The 16,543-nt window shown below is 43.4% G+C and overlaps 1 protein-coding gene and 1 long non-coding RNA gene across 4 annotated transcripts in view; one reads left to right on the top strand and one right to left on the bottom strand.

The window, feature by feature from the left end:
• The window catches only part of LOC118385494 (erbin-like), a 117,234-nt gene that overhangs the window by 42,589 nt on the left and 58,102 nt on the right, over positions 1-16,543 (top strand). The window lies entirely within an intron of this gene.
• LOC118385495 (uncharacterized) lies at positions 7,172-16,537 on the bottom strand. Its single transcript, XR_004826040.2, has 6 exons — positions 16,403-16,537; positions 13,452-13,527; positions 13,307-13,360; positions 7,777-7,812; positions 7,667-7,690; positions 7,172-7,456 (listed from the first exon to the last, which is right to left on the bottom strand). It is a non-coding gene; the product is annotated as an uncharacterized LOC118385495 (long non-coding RNA).

The raw sequence follows: 16,543 nt of genomic DNA, 5'->3' as shown, positions 1-16,543 counted from the left end.
CTTTTGTTTCTGTAAACGAACCCACAAATGCTGTTGCTCCAGATACTCAACTAGTCTAAAGAAGAACAGTTTTATTGCTTCTTTAATCAGGACAACAGTTTTCAGCTCTGCTAACATAATTGCAAAACACAACGTGCCATTGGAACACAGAAGTGATGGTTGCTGATAATGGGCCTCTGTACGCCTATGTAGATATTCCATTAAAAATCAGCCGTTTCCAGCTACAGTAGTCATTTACAACATGAACAATGTCTACACTGTGTTTCTGATCAATTTCATGTTATTTTAATGGACAAGAAATGCGCTTTTCTTAAAAAAACAATAACATTTTTAAGTGACCCCAAATGTTTGAACGGTTGTCCACGATTAAGAAACCAGGTGTGTCCTATGCATGTTAATATGCAAACTAGGCCTAAACATTTTGCCATCTCAGGAAAAGAAACAGGTTGGTGGCCGCCTCCATGATTTTTGTATTTACTTGTTTGTCATTTACTTGTTTGTTTTTAATGGTGTTTTAATGCTCTTTTAAAAGCTGCATTTCATATTGCATTGCTCTAACAAATGAAGGGCTCAGTTTGTGTCGTGCAGCGTAGCCTATCTGTGCAGTAGAGACTCCACTTTGACATTTAGATCTGTGGATGATATCCAGTGCGATTTAATGTGCTCTCTTATCTCATATTTTTGTCTTTGGCCTTTGGACATGGTGTGATTGGCCAATGCTCTCATGTTTCTGCCATTTAGAAAGCAAATACACACACATTTTCTTTACCAAGTGAGCATAACAAGACTATGTGTTTACCATAGTCTTGTTATTTTGCCTCTAACTTGGTTTAAGACTGAAACTGGTGTTTCCCCAAATGTTGGTCAAAAGGACCCACTGGGTAGTGGGCAAATCCTCCTGTGTTGCTAATAATGTAGCTTGACTAGCTAGCTTCAGGTTGGTGTTGCATTGTTGTGGATGAGGCGAATTCTCTCCATTGCAATGTGAAGTGCTTTGAGCATTGGAATTCAATCTGTATTTGTGGGCATTCTAAGCCTATAAAAAAGCCTGACAGGCTGTCAATCAAACATGCAGTGTTTATGTTTGATTAGCCGAACCTGTGCCTGTTTATTTCCAGTCTCAGGGGCTGCTATGACATCCTGGCGACCCCAGAGCTTTGAGAGACTGAACCAATAAGGTGAAAGCTATAAGGCTGCATTCCTCTGCCCGGGGCCATGCATATCTAAAGCAGCATTAACGTACTGGGAGTTATTGAACAGAATAATTATGATAGGCATCTCAAAGGGAATTGAAATGAAGACATACCCAGGTCAATTTGCTGCTCAAATTAGGCAGTATTGGACATCTTATCTTCTAGGGCTTGGAATTGCCAGCGACCGCATGAAAATTATATCCTGATATTTCGGTGTCCGATGTGTATTGCGATTCGATACTTTGAAGTAATTTTCTATATATTTTTATACACGATTCGATGTCACAAGCATATTTCTCACCATATGTCTGCTGCAGAGGGACGAGAGAGCCATGACAACACACGTTTTGATCAGTCATGGAAATTAAAGTGCCTTGTTTTGGTGCAGGTACAGCAATCTAGTGCAGAAGTATTGTGATATTGTCAAAACAATACGATCTATTGTAAAAAATAATAATCCAATATGGAACTGTGTAGATTTTTATTTCTTCCCCCATCACTATTATCTTGTAAGGTAGGCTACGTAGTGTTTTATATGAGGATGGCTGTTAGTTGGGCTGTATGGAATGGCATAATCAAGGATGGCCCATAGTGATGTGTGCTGCAACATTAGCCTGTGGTTTTTGCTTTCATAATGATCAGTCCTGCAGTAGCCGGCCGACTACATCCTCAGTTAAAACCGAGTGTTCCAAGACCTTTCTGATACTGAAGGAAGGACCGTTGCCAGATCCTACCTAGCAAGAGAGAACGGGGGGAGGAGGGGGAGGGAGCGAATGAGAGATACGTAAACATGATGATCAGTCCTGCAGAAGGTTAGTGTGTATGTGAACTGTAGAGGGGGAGGAGAAGGGAGGAAGGGGAGGAGCGAATGAGAGATACGTAAACATGTGCCAGTGAGTGACAGAACCAAGACATGTTAGTGAAAACATTCCAATGGAGAACTCAATCATAAAGAGATATGCGCATGTATCAAGTGTGTGTGTGGGGGGGGGGGGGGGGGAGAGATAATCTAGTCTTCTAGCTAGCCCGGTGTGAGAAGGTTAGTGTGTATGTGAACTGTAGAGGGGGAGGAAAGAGGCTTTTAAAGTAGGGGTGTCAAACTCATTTTCCCCCTGGGCCGCATCGTCAGCGTTTTTTGAATTTTCTATGTTCCCTGACCGTCTAGTGATTATTAAAGCGCTGGACAATCGAGAAGCAGGATAAATGTAGATCTGTTGACGGTGCACAGGGATTATTACAGCAGTCAAACTCTCTGAATATACGTCCATTATCATTTCTGCAGTTTCGATTTCATTTCAGTTCGCCCCCCCGCCCTTTGTGTTTGTTCAGATTACTAAGCCTCATTGCACCAGAGATTCAAAGAAAAACAATAATGGTTTTGTTCTCCCCGGTCCCATAAGACCGCAGAGAATCGAGGACACTGGTGAGAACCAAAACCTTGGAAACTGGAAGAGCCGGTTCCCCTCGGCCCCATGCTGCTGCCACTGATACCTACAACAGTGTCTTCTTTCCACCCATTTCCATTGAAAATCACTTCTATTTTCTCCACTCTGGGGCCTTTCTTGTGCATTCCCACGTTGTCAAGTGCCTCAGTGGAGACTTGAGTGCGGTCGTGTTCTTGGCCAGAGTGATAAGCTGAGGAAGAGCTGGATGTGTGTGTGTGTGTACCGTGTGTTTAGTAGTAGGCCTACCGTGTGTGTGTGTGTGACGCGCCCGGGCGGCCGAGGTGACACGCACGCCGGGCGGCCGAGGTGACGCGCACGCCGGGCGGCCGAGGTGACGCGCACGCCTGTGTGATGAGATCGCAACCTCAACAAGTAGGCCTGATCAAATGTCACCGAACATTAGTTGCATTTTGATTTCGTTCAACGTCAGCTTGGCTTCAACCTGGCCGCTATACTGTTTCTACTTCAGACAGACGTCGACAGACGTTCCAATGGAGGCGTACTACAGTGTTTGTGAACAAGTTCATTATCAAGAAGACTGCATTGTCTGCGGTGAAATCATGAAACTACATGGCAGCTAGCCAGGCCTCCTAGCCATGGGCCCGTCGCTGTTCCTTCACATTGAGGAAGCAGCCTTTTCTTTCCTCTCTTCTTCCAGCAGCCTTCCTCCCACCGTAGAACAATTTTTCTTTTCTTTGGGCCTAATTCTCTGGGTGACGAGTTTTGTCATTGACCCAGCAGGCGGGCAGCATTCCTGCAGCAGCCTACAGAATCCGGATCATAAAGCTCCTTCCATAAGACTGCAAGACTTCTCGTCTAATCACATTCTAGCATATTAACCAGATAAGTGCTACTACCTTCTATAAATAACGCTATCCTGTCACATCAGACCCTGTGCGCCTCACATTTCCGCTCTACACACAAACACGCGCTACTCACCGACTACTTCTCTTCTCTCATTTGAACAGCTCAGACGGGTCCCAAATGGCAGCCTATTCCTGATAGGCCCTGTTCAAAACTATGGCACTGTAAAGGGAATAGCGTGCCATTTCGGGAACCAGCCAGGGACACCCAGTAGCAAATGAACCCCTAGCTCCCCCTAAGGTTAGGTGAGAGAGAGGGAGTGAGAGAGAGCTAACCGGAGTGTTTTGTAATTGGTTCCCAGTGTATTTCAGTGGATGAACTTGAAGTGGGTCAGTGAGTCTCAGTTGGCCGGCAGAGACTGTTGGGAGATCTGCACATGCCCAGAGTGCGTGTGAACATGAACACACAGACAGTGAGAGATGGGGAGATGAATGGTAGCCCTGGAGACAGGAAGCTCTCTCTATCTGCTCAGGTTCCAGGTCAGCTGCAGCCCCTCCTGCCTCCTTTATCACCCGCCCTCTCTGTCCAGACCACTGACCCTGGCACCGGGGGCATGTCTGTCCGATGGCAGAGTACTGCAGTGGGAGATAATCGCTCGTTCTCCTCCTCCTGCCTCTCACCTAGCTACCACCTTTTCTAATTCACCAGCTTTATTGGCCACTTGAGCAATGTTTGGATAAGACAACTACAGCAGGTGCCAATTTTTGTGTGTGTGTTTTGTATGTGCATGTCCTAGCTTAAATAATTGACTGTGTTTAACACCGAAAATAGTCAACATCACCAGGGTAGGTTGGAAGAATGTGAACTGAAGGATCTCACTCTTTCAACACAAAGCAGGTTTCTACCACACTGTGTATGTGTGACTCAAGGGGTGGGGGGGGGTCTCTTTAGCCGACCCTAACAGCAGTTGCCATGACGACGCCACTCACCTGCAAGACGTGGGTTACTGTCTGAAGGGGGAATAGCTTTTACTGCTCTGAGGAGGAGAGAGGGGAGACTAAGGACCTGCCCTTTGACCCAGTTCATTCACCATTACACTGGACCAGTGACAGACACACGCAATACAGAGACAAATACAAACCTACACAACCAACCACGCAGAGGCCTGCAAGGAGTTTATATGCCTGTGGCCTGTGGCTTTAAAAAGAGACCATTGACACACCTCTCACTTGAGCCACTCCACTGTTACTTAACGCAGGTATTATTGACACACGTACTACTTAAAAAAAAGATTTGTTTATTATATATATTTTTTTATTTAACCTTTATTTAACTAGGCAAGTCGGTTTAAGAACAACATCTTATTTACAATGACGGCCTACCAAAAGGCCTCTTGGGGCTGGGATTCATTAAAATTTTAAAAAATGTAAAAATTCAATCGACCAAAACACACATGACAAGAGACTACATAAAGAGAGACCTAAGACAACAACATAGCAATGCAGCCACACATAACACAGCATGGTAGCAACACAACATGGCAGCAGCACAAACATTATTGGGCACAGACAACAGCGCAATGGGCAAGAAGGTATAGACAACAATACATCACGCAAAGCAGCCACAACTGTCAGTAAGAGTGTCCACGATTGAGTCTTTGAATGAAGAGATTGAGATAAAAAGGTCCGATTTGAGTGTTTGTTGCAGCTCTTTTCAAGTCGCTAGCCGCAGCGAGCTGGAAAGAGGAGCGACCCCCGGCATGTGTGTGCTTTAGGGACCTTTAACAGAATGTGCCTGGCAGAACGGGTGTTGTATGTGGACAATGAGGGCTGCAGTAGGTGTGGAGGATGAGGGCTACTGTAGACATGTAAATGAGTACGTAGAGGGAAAATCGGTTAATACCGAGAGCTTAGCATGTCTGGAAATGCTCTGAACATGAAGGCTCTCTCCAAAGGCAAGGCCTGGGGAAAGTTTTGTGGACTAGGGCCGGCGCAGGTATTGAACGTTGCATCAGCCCCCAGAGGCTAGCTAAACCATAGAAAAGACGTATGTTGCACTGTGGTGAGGCAACAGGCAGCGTACGTTTCTCGTTAATGAGAGCAGCCTATCAGGCAGCATATCCCCCCAGGGAGCTAGCTAGCACTGACTCTAATTAAGGCTCTCTCGCTATGCTAACACTGTAGCTTAGCCTTAGCCTATCGCCTTCCCCAATCCACCAGCTCTTCTTCAGTGTACTTCGCTCTCCCCCCTTGTTTGTAACCTAATCCTCCATTCACCTGCTTTAGATTCTGTATCCGCCCCCCCCCCCTGAAGTCCAGTCTCACCTCTGCGATTGAAGTACGTTCGTCATCTCTTCGCGCGCTGCCTTCCTTTTGACATGACGTTTCCTTCTCTCTGCCGTTCACACGCGTCCCTCTTCCTCACGTCGCCCTCTCCTCCTCACGTACATCGGTCACATTCACCCTTCTCTTCATACACCTCATCTGCAACACCTATCCCTCTTTCCTCCTACACCCTCTCTGGCTCTCTGCGTCATGAATAACCTTTTAAGTAGTCAGCCAGCTACTCCATCATGCTGTGAAGTGAATGGAGTCCAGACCTACACACACACACACACACACACACACACACACACACACACACACACACACACACACACACACACACTGTTCTCCTCTGATATACCTGATTACTCACAATGTAGGATGCTGACAGGCCCTTAGGGTTGTGTGTGTGCTCGTGTGTGAAGTCAACGCAACAGCTGCTGATGGCTGACAGTCTAATAGTAAATATGCCTCGGTCTTCCAATGATTGGGTCCTGACAGGCCGACTTATCTGGGAAAGCCCCTGGTAAATAACAACCATGATTATCCGGCTAGATGCCAGTAACAGTAGGTCAGTATAGAGATTACAGAAGGAGAAAGTGTGTAGAAGGAGGCATGGTGATTAGTATCTGGATAGTACAGACTGGTGCATGGGTTCCCTGGGAAACCCTGGTAATTGTAGTAATTGAATGCATTCATAATATAGAATCATATATGCAATTTAGCAGACACTTATCTAAGGCTTGGTAATGCATGCATGCATACATTTTAAGTTTGACCTCTTATTCCTGAGGCACGCAATCATTTCCCTCTGTTTGGCCCTCGGTGTGTGCAGACGTCAGAGGCCCAGTCGTGTGTGTGTGTGTGTGTGTGTGTGTGTGTGTGTGTGTGTGTGTGTTATTTTGACTGATAAGGAGAGGCTAGAGCAATAAACCAAAAATTACAGACACCGACATTACCTTCCTTTTACCGACGCGTTTTGCGTATGTCTGTGAATTTGCTACACAACGTTCCTGTAGATTGTTCTAAAACGATTATTTGGTTAACGGTAATAGCCTATGATCCGAAAATATCTGCCCGTCTCTGTTTCGCTGTTGGCTGCTGCGTGAGCGAGCATCTCTTGCTCCCTTTTGTCGCTGGAGGACGGAGAAAAGCATTCTGGGAAGCACAAGCATTTGGCCGTTGCTCAACATGCAGTTCTTGTTCGAGAAAGGAGAGTCACAGCTTTTTGTGAGGTCTATCATGTATTTCTCACCTCTTACACTCTAAATAGAAAAGGTGCCTGGTCTATCCTTTTAGGGGTTCTTCAAATTGAAACTGGGGGGAACCCCTATAAGTTGGAAGACCCCTTTTTAAAATGCTTCTTCAAAGAACCCCTCAATGGATCCTCGGGATAACCTTTTTGAATAACCTTTTGGGGTTAGTTTCTGAACCGCCACACAACAATAACACAAATATTTTAGTTGTCAATGTTTTATTATGATTTTTGTTGCAAAGCAGAATAAAAACATGCAAATATGAGGTAAACTCCCAGCAGAGCCCCAAGTCCAATGGGTATATCCTGAAGGCATTGAGTTGTACAACTGACTAGGTATCCCCCTTTCCTCTGGCGTGTTGATGTTAATGTGTTGACGTTCTCCGTATCCATAGTCGGAATGATTTTGCAGTGCATGGTGATCAAACAGGTCTCCTGTTATATTCATCAAACAGTAAGTATACAGATGTTTAACAAAACATGCACACAACAGTATTCATACCTTGGGTGTTGTGGTAATGAAAAAAATGTTTTGATAATGGTTTTCATACACATAGCATAATGTCGAGGCCTATGGGAATTTCTTTGAAGAGGTAAGGGCGGAGGATGGTACATGTGATCTGCATAACATACCAATTGACATACCTTTTGTGTGCCTCGTAAGTATACCTGCAGACACAAAAGGGAGCAGTTCAGTCATCTGCACGCTATACAGCCAGCCTTCAACATATTCTTATAGCCTACATATTTCTTACCTCTTTGTTGATTGATTATCGATTGATTGGTGTGTTCTGTTTTAGAAAGATTCGCACAAATATGAAAAGATAGATGGTATCATCATAAAACAAAATCAATTTATATCATAAATATATGTTATTTATATATATATATATATATATATATATATAACAACAATAATATCTTATTAAGAGTTAGCAATCTAGATAAGTGTTTTGAGTTCCCACTTCCCCAGTGGTGAGTAATATATAACCCGATGTCGGCAAATTCTCTGAAAAGCCAAAAATATATCTGGATCCTATTTTGTAAGGCTACGGCTGCACATCAAAATGTCAATTATGCATTCCCTGAATATGTTAGATGAATTAGCTTACTTTTTGAATCATAGGCTACCATCTCTGTTGTCTTACTGGGGGAAGGTCTAGAGCACATATGTCAGAGTCAAGGCCCGCGGGCCACATCCGGCCCGCGAGAAGGTTTTTACGGCCCCTGGGATGATCTTGATTTATTATTAGAACCGGCCCGCAGACCGCAGCAAGCCGGCAGCCCGCAGATCTTTTACACGCACCAATACTACATTTCCCACAATGCAACGGTGACGCACCGAGCAGTAGGCTGCTTCATTTCAATATTTATTGGCACAGCAGTTGTCAGCATCACAGTAAAATTAACTTTCAGATACCCATCAAAAATGGCAAAACGGAAGGTGGACACTGAGAACCGGGGTTTCAAACAAGGTGGGAGTCGGAGTATTTGTTCACGGAGGTAGCTGGAAAACCTGTGTGTCTTCTGTGTGGAGAAAGTGTGGCGGTACTGAAAGAGTATAATCTGAGACGACATTATGAAACGAAACACGCGGACAAAAACAAGAATATGGACATGGAACAAAGGCTACAAAAGGCAGAGGAATTAAAACGAGGCCTCAAATCTCGACAGGCTCTGTTCAAAAAAGCCAAATCACAAGGCCAGGCTGCTGTCAAGGCCAGTTTTATTTTGGCAGAAGAGATCGCTAAATCAGCCCGGCCATTTACGGAGGGGATTTCATCAAAAACTGCATGATTAAAGTTTGTGACGAAGTTTGCCCAGAAAAAAGGCAACTCTTTTTAAATGTGAGTCTGAGCAGAAACACCATTGCCGAGAGAGTAGACCAGTTGTCCATCAATCTAAAAGAGCAGCTTGTGAAAAAGGGAAAAGATTTCATTGCATATTCCTTGGCTGTGGATGAGAGCACCGACATTTCTGACATTGCCCAGTTGTCAATTTTCATCCGCGGAGTGGACTCCAGCCTAAGCGTGACAGAGGAGTTTTTGGCTTTACGTCCTATGCATGGCACAACTACGGGGCATGATTTGTATGAAGAGGTGTCAAGATGTGTAAATGAGATGGAGCTGCCTTGGGAAAAACTCGTGGGTTTGACAACCGACGGAGCACCTGCGATGTGTGGACACAGGAGCGGACTGGTGGCGAAGATACGGGAAAAGATGCAAGAGGAAAACGCGACAGGTGAGCTGACAGCTTATCATTGTATCATACACCAGGAAGCGTTGTGCGGTAAAGCCTTGAAAATGGAGCATGTAATGAGCATCATCACGCGCACAGTTAACTTTATCAGAGCCAAAGGTTTGAATCACCGCCAGTTCAAGGCATTTCTGACGGAGTTAGAAACGGAGCATGGTGATTTGCCTTATCACACAGAGGTGCGATGGCTAAGCCAGGGAAAGGTGCTTCAAAGATGTTTCGAGCTTCGTGAGGAGATTTGTCTGTTCTTGGACAGCAAAGGGAAAGACACAACACAACTCCGAGACGAAATGTTTCTGTGTGAAATGGCTTTTCTGTGTGACATTACGAGTCATCTGAATGCAATGAACTTGCAGCTGCAGGGTCGGGATCGTGTCATCTCTGATATGTACAGTACAGTGAAGGCATTTAAAACCAAACTGACTCTGTGGGAGACGCAGATGCGGAAAGAAAATTTGAGCCACTTTCCCAGCTGCCAGACCATGAAAGAGAAGCTCTCTACCAGTGCGTTCCCGAGCGCACAGTTGGCTGATAAAATAGGTATGCTTGCCGCTGACTTTCGACGCCGATTTGCTGACTTTGAAGCACAAAAAGCAGGTTGGAACTGCTCGGTAACCCATTTGCTGTTGACGTGGAAAGCTCACCACCAAACCTCCAAATGGAGTTGATTGACCTCCAATGCAATGATGCACTGAGGGCAAAATATGCGGCAGTGGGTGCTGCGGAGTTCGCCCGTTTCCTCCCCGACACAATGCCCCAGCTGCGCATCCAGGCTGCTCAAACGTTGTCTATGTTTGGCAGCACATACCTGTGTGAACAACTGTTTTCTTTGATGAACTTGAACAAAACATCACACAGAAGTTGACTTACTGCTGAACACCTCCACTCAATTCTGAGGATTTCCTCAGCTCAGAGCCTTACCCCGAACATTGATGAACTTGTGGAAAAGATGGGACACCACCAAGTATCACCCTCAACCTCAAACAAGTGAACATTACTGTGCAATCACATATTTAGAGTTTTTACTCAGTTCAAGTTTAAAAGTTAAAGTTTAATATTTGTTTTCACTGCCTTCTCCTTAAACAAAGTGTTGTTTTTGATTAATAGATTTTTGCACTTTATTTTATTGTATTTCAATCCAATTATATTTTAAAAATATTTCAGTTGAGTGGATGATAGAAAATTGCTATTATTGTTTTTTCTTTGAAGTAAATTTAGCCCACTTTTGCTAAAATAGAAAATATAGGCTACTGATGGTGCCTTGAATACCGGTTTCTTTCATTTAATGTTCATGTTATGGGGATTTTTATATAAAGGAAATTTGTCTTTTGTGTCTGTTGAAAATTAAAGATTACTGACAGAGCCATAAGAAAATATTGCTTTATTTATCTGATCATATTGGAATATATTTGTTAGGTTTTCAGTAGGTTCAATTAGGTTCACTAGACTATATGCGTCATTTAAAAATTTTTCAATGAACATTCGAACAGTCCGGCCCTCGGCTTGTAGCTAAATTTTTTATTTGGCCCTCCGTCCATTTGACTTTGACACCCCTGGTCTAGAGCCCTACTGCTAATTGTAAAGTAACTGTCCATTAAAACATGTTTATTAAAATAAATACACGTGTATTTTTATTGTGCAAAATTGGTAGTTATCACGATAATACTTTTGGTCCGTATCGCCAAGCTCTAGGAGAGGCCCCCTGAGACGGACCCGCTTTCACTCATTTAGGCCTTCTCGTTGCCGCTTATTATAGGCTACTCAATTCTGTCTCTGCCTCTCAGACTTGCGTACTAGCCTATTACTTGTACTCGCGCACTCATTGGCTACGATTTTCCTCCCTTCTCCCAAATTGTGCACGTGCAACTTAACTCTCTTAACTTGCCTCGTTCTCACACTTTTTATTTCACTAACTCTGTTCTGCTCACTTTCCCCCCTGAACTATGTGGCTATTAGTGTGGTTTAAAGGTAATCCAGTGAGGAGTGGTGGCAGTGGAAGTCTTGTTCAGTTTCTCTAACCCAGGAGAGCATGGTGGGCTGTGACAGCCCCACGTCTCTACAGGCCATTAGAGATGGCCATGCACTAGCCTTACATCACTCACTCACTCACTCACTCACTCACTCACTCACTCACTCACTCACTCACTCACTCACTGACTGAGTCGGACATGTTGTGCTACGATGCGGTGCTCTGATGAAGATGAAGCGGGAGTAAGTCACATTCTCCACGCACTCCAGTGAACAAGGCCTCCGTTGACCAGAGTACATTCCATAGTGCAATACTGTACTCTGGACTGCCATTAAGCCCCCCCAGCCATAGCCAACTCTGTCATCAGACCAATAATATCCACTGTGAATCTTGTGGCCCTTTCAAAGAAGCGATAGCAGAGCATTGGGAAGAAAGCATAGGCCGTTAACATGTTTCTTTCCAATCCGCCCAGCAGTTTCCTTTTAGTGTCCTGACTTGAGGAGTAGTCGAGCGTCAGCCGTTTCATACCTGGGCCAACCGTTGTTTCATGACAAAGTGCGATAGTCAAGGACTGGATTCTCTGGAGGATGACTTGCGTCACGACGTTGTTTCTGTTCATCCTTCAATACAACACAATTAAGCCTGCGGCCTTCTGCCGTATTGAGCTGCTGTAGATGCTGCTTGCTCTGCCTGACTGAAAGTGGTGTTTCTTTGGACGCTTTCCAACAGGAACTGCTCTATAATAAAACGTTTCGAACAAGAGGCTCTCACAATGGCAGAGTTTGCAATAATACAGCCATTAGTGGAGGAAGAAATAGCTGAGATTTTGATTTTGCCTTCTGGCCTCACAATGAGCCGATGACGCTATTTTCAACCTTCACCTGCTAGATGTTCCTCAACCTCAGGTCCTCGGAACGGCACTGGGTCCCGGAGATGATTCTGAGCAGTCCCCTAGATGGTTAGCTGGCGTCAATTTAGTCCGTTCTCAAATGCTGTTTTGTTAAACTTAGCCTAAGCAGTTTTCCAAGGAGGAAGGCCCTGATTCTTCACAAAACCAGGACAAAAATGACAAGTGTTTTCTTAGATTTTTCACAACATTTAATCCATAGAATGGTCCTTTTGGAGGAAGGATTGTTGACATGTATTTGACATTTTGTATCTGAAAGCATAATAAAAAAAAACTATTAATCAAAGGAGGCATATTTATGACATTTTGGAAATGTGAGTTGTAGATCTGTCATTCTCATCTAAGAAGCGGTAGATCTGTTCTGTGTGTGCTATTTCTATGCTTTCCGTTCTTACGTTTAGTTTTTGTGTCTTTTACTTTCGGTTTTGTACACCAGCTTCAAACAGCTGAAAATACAATATTTTTGGTTATAGAAAATATATTTCACAGCGGTTTAAATGGTACAATGATTCTCCACACTATACTTGATTGTTTTGTCACAAGCTGAAATTAGGATAACTATTTGACTTTTAACAGCCAAGAAATGACAGCGCCATTTCTGCACAGTTCATCTTTAAGACTACATAATGTTGTATAAGTAGGTTCTACAAAGCAAGAATATGGCCGAGAGCCAACTCGTGAACTTTGATATGCCCATGGAATATATTATGTTAAACAATATATATATATAAAAAAGCCAAATCTTTTCATTTATTGTTTATTTTTATTTATTTTTGTACCACTCGTATTTAAAGCTTCATATGACACCAGTTTTTGCTTTGTAGCCCCTACATTACGAATTCTTAAAGGGGGCCTAGGTAAGGCCAACTTTTAAACATTTCTTAATTATGCTTTTAGATACAAATGTCAAGCATACAGTATCAGTTTGGACACACCTCATTCAAGGGTTTGTCTTTATTTTTACTATTTTCTACATTGCCAAATAATAGTGAATACATAAACTATGAAATAACACATGGAATCGTGTAGTAACCAAAAAAGTGTTAAACAAATCAAAATATATTTTACATTCTTCTAAGTAAGCCACCCTTTGACTTGATGACAGCTTTGCACACTCTTGGCATTCTCTCAACCAGCGTCATGAGGTAGTCACCTGGATTGCATTTCAGTTATGTACGCTGCTGCGCTCGCTGTTTCAGTCACATTTCTACATGGAGGAGAGAGGGAAAGGAGGATATTTAGTCAGTTGACCAACTGAATGCCTTCAAATGAAATGTGTCTTTGGCGTTTAACCCAACCTGATTGGAGAGGTGCCGGGGGCTGCCTTGATTGACATCCACGTACTTGGCTCCTGGGGAACAGTGGGTTAACTGCCTTGTTCAGGGGCAGAACGACAGACTTTTACCTTGTCAGCTCGTGGATTCGATCCAGCAACCTTTCGGTTACTGGCCCGAAACTCTAAGCATGCTACTCTGTCATGGTCTCGGGGTGGATTTGCATGTCCCATATAATGTGGGTAATGATGAGTCGAAATCAACTTAGCCTGTTGTTTTCTGGCACATTAACTTCATATGTACCCACAGAGTGGTGGCTCATAGGCTTACTGTGTTTTGATTGACGAACAGCAAGCTTGAGTTTTATAAAAGGTTTCAAGCCAACTGAATATTGTCGATCTCACATCCTTGCCATTCATAAATCATTCAACGTAGTTATGTACTTGGTATCGCATTGGGACACGTAAACTGAAGATTTTCGATATGAACTTCATCAGGACTTGCCAGGCTGTGACGTTAAAGCGAGTGACTCGTCAGTAGCCATCCGAGTCGCACCTGTAAGAGAGCTGTTCATTTGGCTCCCTATTTTGCATGCCGATTAGGCTTTTTGGCTATTATCAGCATATACTTCACAAAAACATTCGATGAAGATGGTATATCCTCCTCACTCCAGTAACAATAGGTAGGCTAGTGGAGAGAGCCTCACTCTGGTCCAAAATATGATCAAAGAAAACCGACTGAATTGTTTTAAAAGCTAATTATACTTATAGGCCTATGGTATTTTTAAAGACATTGATATAGATCTACTGATTGTGGTCAAAGTGTTGACAATGGAGCCATCAACTGCTGCTTTCTGAGTAGCAAAGCCCATGACTAACACCTGCTTCATTCTTCAATCATACCTGTATCGCAGGTAACTGAGAAAATGGCTCTTAAAAGGAAGCTTGAAGCCTGTGGAAGTCGGCAGACTCTTACAGGGTTCTTTAATAAGAAATCTGTGGGTCAGTTGCAAAACAAGTCTTTTTAATGAAACACAATGACGTACTGCAATTCATAGTTGAAAACACTTGTTGAACTTCTTTCAGGAATTTAATTGAGGTTTTGTCTCTTCTCTTAACAGGCATTGACCCAGAACTTAATTGAACATCTGTTCTGTTTATTTTAGAGACCCATTTTGTCGTTTGAAGAACTGCCGTCACAATTTGTCCATTTAAATTGTAAACACAAGACCACAACTCCTTTCTCCAATCTGGGAGGTAAACTCAATGAAGTATTCCAAAATGTTGCTTTGTGTTTCGGACGGAATCTAGGCATTAGAATGTACCAGAGGAAACCAAAATAGAGTTAACACAGGGTGCCTGGCTGGCTACTTTGTCTGTCTGGCTGGCTGGCGACTCCATGTGCTTGTAGAAAACACTGCCTTTTCTGACCTTTTCATATGTTTGCCTTAGGCTTAGTGTCTAAATGGAGATGCATTGTCAGTGCACTGACGAGCAACAGAGTAATCTATATGCAAATTCAAGTGCCAGCCCACTGTTTATACCTCCGGTAAAATAATGGGGAGTGGGGAGGCATATCCATGAGGTATGCATGCTTTGCTTGTCCAGATTAGGTCTCTTCTCTGGGGCCAGATGAGTGCCACTACCGCGCTGTGGCTCCGTAGCTTTATTGAAAGTAATGTGAAACCTGTTGAAGAGCTTTGCTTTCATTATCTAGTGACGTTCTGTACCAAAATGTACACAGCTCTCTTTCTGAAGAGATTTTAAAGGGGCCCGTTTATCTGTAATGTGTTTCCATACTAAACAATGCTCAGAGGGCATTGTGTTGATGATAGCTGGCCCTTTTGCTCCGGCACTTTCAACACAACACAGATGTGAATGATAATGCGTTGCCGATCCTGCTTATGTGTCAATATGGTCTCGGAGAACAAACGATTAGTCTATGTAATAGGGTTGTGACCATTATGGAATCGTGGGTAACGATTGTCAAGCAAATGGTCATGGTTATTGTCATAATTGTAATTTTTTGTGAGATGTTTTTGTGTTTTCTATTTTACAAACTAATCTTTATTTGGCTAGGCAAGTCAGTTAAGAACTAATTCTTATTTACAATGACGGCCTACACCGGCCAAACCCGGACGACGCTGGGCCAATTGTGCGCCGTCCTATGGGACTCTCAATCACGGCCGGTTGTGATACAACCACGGTGTCTGTAGTGACGCCGCAAGCACTGAGATGCAGTGCATTAGACCGCTGCGCCACTAATGCATCTTTTAGGAAATTTGACATGCGTAGTGAATACCACACAGATTTGGTGATACCCCTGTCTCAAAGCCGAATGGTTTTGATCGCTTGGAAGTTTTGGAAATGAAGCATCTCCTCCTGACTGTGCCATTCTGCTTGTAAAATTATTGCCAAATGTACCCACTTTATGTAAAAATGAAAAACTGCGTTTGAGTAAACTATTTAACTTGAATATAAAAATACTCAAATAATGTATTAAGCCAATTATGACCAAAAAAAATGTTAGCTCACGGTTGTTAATAATTGTCGGTTACGTGATAATTCTGCCAGCCCTGTTATGTAACTGCTTCCAGTGCAATTTATGCCCATAGTTCAGGACGGCTGTGGAAAACTAGCAGATCATAACGGATGCTGGCTTCGCCCTTAGATCGTCTTTGTACGTTTTGGGTAAACGTCTTGGACGGTTATTGAAGCACAGAGTGGAGCCATACTAGGAATGGCCATAGAAAAAAAAAGATTTACTGTTTTTTTTCCAGAGCACTCAAACATCTAGTGCCCAGGCTGGCGATTTAGTCAGGGCTTCAGAGTGCGAGCATTTCACTCGCATTTGTGGATAAAAATAGAAGCATGACATTTTATAGCAAAATAAATTCTGCAGTAGCTGTTTTCAAAATGTTAGTAGTTTTTGTTTCATAAGCTGGTAGGTAATCACACAAAAAAAAACTGCTTTACCTGCCCACTAGTTCAATTTCTTCAATCTGACACTCTCCCTCTGACATTTCTCTCTTGCCTTAGGACGTTAGCTGTAGTAGCTTTAGCCCCAAGATGCACCAGTAGTTCACTGAGCTGTCCTGACACCTGACTCTCCTCTCC

Source organism: Oncorhynchus keta, chromosome 6 (assembly GCF_023373465.1).
Source record: "Oncorhynchus keta strain PuntledgeMale-10-30-2019 chromosome 6, Oket_V2, whole genome shotgun sequence".
NCBI lineage: Eukaryota > Metazoa > Chordata > Actinopteri > Salmoniformes > Salmonidae > Oncorhynchus > Oncorhynchus keta.
The sequence above is the reverse complement of the archived record's forward strand: the minus strand, read 5'-3'. Positions and strand labels throughout refer to the sequence as shown.